The sequence below is a fragment of the Aptenodytes forsteri genome, unplaced genomic scaffold (assembly GCF_000699145.1).
Source record: "Aptenodytes forsteri isolate BGI_AS27 unplaced genomic scaffold, ASM69914v1 Scaffold104, whole genome shotgun sequence".
NCBI classification, from domain to species: Eukaryota; Metazoa; Chordata; class Aves; order Sphenisciformes; family Spheniscidae; genus Aptenodytes; species Aptenodytes forsteri.
In genome coordinates, this window is record NW_008795943.1 from 238,790 (window position 1) to 243,314 (window position 4,525).

Genomic DNA, 4,525 nt, shown 5'->3' on the forward strand with positions numbered 1-4,525 from the left:
CAGGCGACGTGGTGCGGTGCGCCGGCAGCATCGAGGGGAGCTCACTGTTGGGTGGGAGTCGTGCGGGGAGAGCCCTGGATCAGGTCTGAGCATTGCGCGGGGTGGGAGGCCCGCGGGACGGTCACGGGGGAGTGGGATAAGGGACGCCTCGGGGCTGTGCCGCCATTGAACCGGAGCCGGTCGCGGCGGAGCCCCGGGCCCGTGCGGAGGAACCGGTGCCTAGATTCCGCGGGCGCTTCCGGTCAGGCGGGAGGCGGAGAGTGACGGAATACCCGTATGAGCAAATCTCACGGAACGCGGGGTCCGCGGAGCATGCCGGGAGGCGCAGTGGTCGGGGGGGTGGGGTGGGTGCCGCGTTGTGCCCCGTTGCACGCCGGGAGATGGAGTTTTCGGGGGTCGGGTCGGGTCGGCCATGTTGCGCTTGCGCTCTGGGCACGCTGGGAGCTGTAGTTCCGGGTGTGCTCGCCTCCTCTGCCCCGCGGAAGTGACTTGGCGTGTCCATGCGTCGCTCCCATGAGAGTTCCCGGCGATTGTCAGGGACAGCGGATAGTTCATAGTTTGATAGTTGTTTTTTTTTCCCCCGTCTCTGGTAGGCAGGGCTGTCCCCAGGGGCTGGGGCTGTCCCAAGTTGACAACAGGGGTGGGGTTAAGGCAGGCAGGGAGGGCGTGAAAAGCGGTGGGGGCTCCTGGTAGCAGTAGCTTTGCCCGAGTTGGGGCTGGGAAGGCAGCTGCTCTGAGAAGTGGTGCTACAAGGAGGGCTGTGCTGAGCTTTCCTGTTACGGAGCAGAAGGGAAAGTCCCCAGGGAAACATGAACAACGCTGTGGTTCTCCAAGGACCATTGTGCTACGATGGCACAAGAGACCCTGGAACAGCCCTTCACTCCCCACAGCAGCCCCAGAGACACCATGTAACCACTTCCCAACATCACCATGTTCAGGCACCTTTTCCTGCATGCAGAGAGGCACAGGTGCAGAGAGTCCCAAGTCACTTTCAGGCACCTATTGGAGCCACTTTTATTTTCTTCACAGACACAGGGTCTTTCCTTGCTGCTTTCATGGTGCTCTGGGCCCTGATGTACTGTGTTGAGATACACCCTTCTCACTGTTCTCTGCTCTGCCTGAGCAGGTCAAAATAGGTGTGCCGCTGAAAACTAGGCTAGGATGTCTTGGCTACCGGGTATAGGACAAATAGGAGGGGGATTGGGGGCCAGGATATGAAAGAACATGTGGATGAGAAACAGCTGCCCTGGAAGCTTGAGATGGGGGCTGTGACTCAAGAGGTGTAGAAGTAGTGGGGCAAGGTGGTTGTGAGGGAGGTGTGTTATAAATGGCAGTACAGTGGTGAAGAGCAATTTCACACATGCTATTGACCCCTGGCACTCTTGTTTTGCAGATGATGAAGAGGGATGTGGCAATTTTAAGGAACGCTGTAGAGGATGTGACTTCTGTTGCAGATGGAATCTGATGCCCAGCACTGTTGAAGGTAAGTTGAGGGGAAAAGGCTATTGCGGGAGGTGGTGTCCAGGGGCGGGGTGGAAGGGGTAGGCAGGGGGGCTGAAAATGAGAGCAGCGAGGAGGGCTGTTCGAGATCAGTCATGTTTAGGCAGATAGACGGCCCAGGGTCTGGCCTGCATGATGTGAGCATGTGCCAGGCAGGGCAGTTCCAGCCTGTGTCTGTGTCATAGCATAGTATGTGTAGTCTGTGTTCTGTGTCCTATTCCTTGTTCAGGTCTTGATGCCCTGTAGCTCTTTGTGTTTAAGGAGCACAGCATGCACCTCTGTAGCCATCCCGAGGGTCTCAAATGCCTTATCGCCATAGTGGCCGTCAACCACTTCTTGTCTTGCATTTGGAGTTTAAAGTGTGGATCCGTCTTGTGTCTTTTCCATCATAGATGTTTCTGGATGGTCATCTTTGGCAGCAATCCAGGCTGTGTCAGCAGCTCTTCTCTTGAGAGTTCTGGTTTTGTAGGGTCCTCTTCTGGGGGTTTCTTCCCCACGTTCTTACAGTCTTGGGTCTTAGAGCCCACCCTACCACACATCTATCATCCCAGTTTTGTTGGCAGCTTTCTGCCATGGGCCGTGGCATTTGACTCTCTTCTGGAGCCGCCGTAGAGTATCAGTACTCTGCTGTCACAGCACCATAGGGCTTCTTAGCTGGTGATGTTTTCCCTCCGGGAGTCATTTGTCTAGCGCATGGTGGTCTTGCATCGTTTGGTCACGTCATTTGTAGTGTCTGTGTGTGGTGTCGGTCTGCGTGTGCATTTGGGTTGGAGCTGTCCTGCCTGGGGGTGTAGCAATGGTAGAGTTAGGGGCAGTGTAGCAGTACGGTGCTGCAGTAATATGTCGATCTGTCTAGTTTCTCTTCCCATGGACCACATGGTCCATCTCTGGGCGAGTAGCCATCGGCAGCTGGTGCAGAGAGTCATTCCTGCAGCATCTCTCAGGTGCTGAGGGGGCAACTCAAGCTTCTTGGGAGCAGCTGTTTGCGTGGTAGTTGAGCAGGTGCCATCTTGAATGTGCCAAAGCTTGTATATGTGGGTCTTAATGTCTGTTCCTTGTTTTTTGTAGGCTGTAGTTAGAATTTAGAAGGCATATGCAAAAGGGAACAAGACATTTGGCCTCTTCAAGCTATCGGTCCACATCTGGGTGACTTGTTTTATGTTGTTTTTTCTTCAGACGCAGAGTGACCCACTGCATGTTAAAGGGCAATGGAGGCAGTGAGCGGAGTGCTGCAAGAAGGTGGGCTAGCACATGGTATGGGAAGGCAGGCGGTGTTGTTGATGGCTATGACTAGCTTATGCTATTTTTAGCTTTGTTTGGAAGTTGCAAAGCAGCACATAAAGCAGACTGTCTGCACTGGACCTCACTTGGGCAAGGTGCGCAATGAAGTGGGCTGATGTGGTTATTTTTGAGGTGTCATGTTGCTGTAGATAGAATCATCCCCTGTTGTTTGGGTTTTACAGGTGGTGGCACCCTGAAAAATCATACTGGGGCAGTTGACTGGCCAAGGTAAAGGAGCAAGAGAGAGGAATCGCTGTGGGTGGACCATGGTTTTGAGCAGTACCTCAGCATGTGCTTTTTTTTTTTTTTTAAGGTGCGGCACATAGTCCTAGAGGGGTGAAGCCATGCACCTGAGCAGTCTGAGAAGGTGAGGTACCTGTCAGCCAGGTTAGAATTCAATTGCAAAGTAGCGTGAGGCAACTCAGTGATGTGTTTCCCTTTGGTTTTGCAGGTGCAGCGGTGGGCTTTCTTCAGAAATAGCTGAGCATTCAAGGTAAGTTGGTGGAGGTGAGAGGAGTGGCACAGCAGGCCCCATGGAGTAGGTGAATGCTTACGAGCATAGTGGTCATCTTATCTCTTCGGTTTTCCAGGTGGCACAGGAGATGCTGGCCACAACATCTAGTTCTGGGTGCGGAACAGGTGAGTGGAGTCCATGGTGCTTCTGAGGATAGTGTTTTTGTGGAAGAGGTTGGTGTTGGCTGGCATGACAGTGACCTCCAGCACTCTTGTTTTTGCAGATGATGAAGAGGCACCTGCTGATTGCAGCAACATCCTGGTTACATGATGTGGTCCTTCTCAAGGATGGATTCTGACCCCCCAGCCCTCTGAAAGCAAAGTTGAAGGGCAAGTGCTGTGGGTGGGTGGGGTGGAGAGAGATTGCAGCGTTGGACAGGTGAGGTGTTTAAAGTCAGTGCAGTGGAGAGGGATGTTCAGGATCAGTCATGTTTCGGTGCAGAGAGAGGGTGTGGGGTTCATTCCGCATGAGGTGAGCACATGCTGGGCAGGGCAGTTTCAGCCTGTGTCTGTGTTGTAGTGTCATTTGTGTAGTCTGTTCTGTGTCCTATACCATACTTTTCTTAGGTCTTGATGCTCACCCCTTGCTCTTTGTGCTCAGTGAGCTTGGTGTGCACCTTAGTAGGCATTCGTAGGGTCTTGACTGCATCGCCTCATTGTCATAGTGCCAGTCATGCACTTTTTGTCTAGCGGTCAAAGCCGGAAGTGTGGATCTGTCTTGCGTGTTTTGCATCATAGTCATTTCTGGGCAGTCATCTTTGCAGCGGTGATCCAGGCTGCGTCAGCAGCTCTTCTTTTGTCTTGAGTGTTCAGTTTCCACGGGGTCCTCTTCTGGGGTTTCTTCCCTGCATCCTTACAATCTTAGTGCCTGGCTACTTGCACATCCATCGTCCTGGTTGTGGCAGTAGCTTTCTGTCATGGGCCATGGCGTTTGACTGCGTTTCCCAAGTCTGCTGTAGAGCATCTGTGCCAGGCTGTTGTGGCACCGCAGGACTTCTTGTCCGGCAGCATCTTCCCTCCTCCGGGAGCTGTTTATTTTGCGTGTGGTGTTCTTGCATATCACAGTCATGCTTTGTGCAGTGTCGGTCTGTGTGTGTGCTTGGCGTGGAGCTGTCCTGCCTGGGGGTCGCCACGGGGCTGTCCTGGGGCGCTGCACAAGCTCTCCCTGCCCCCCGGAGCCAGGCTCCGAGCGCCTCCCGGCGCTGCAGCCCCGCTGGCCTGGCCCCACCGC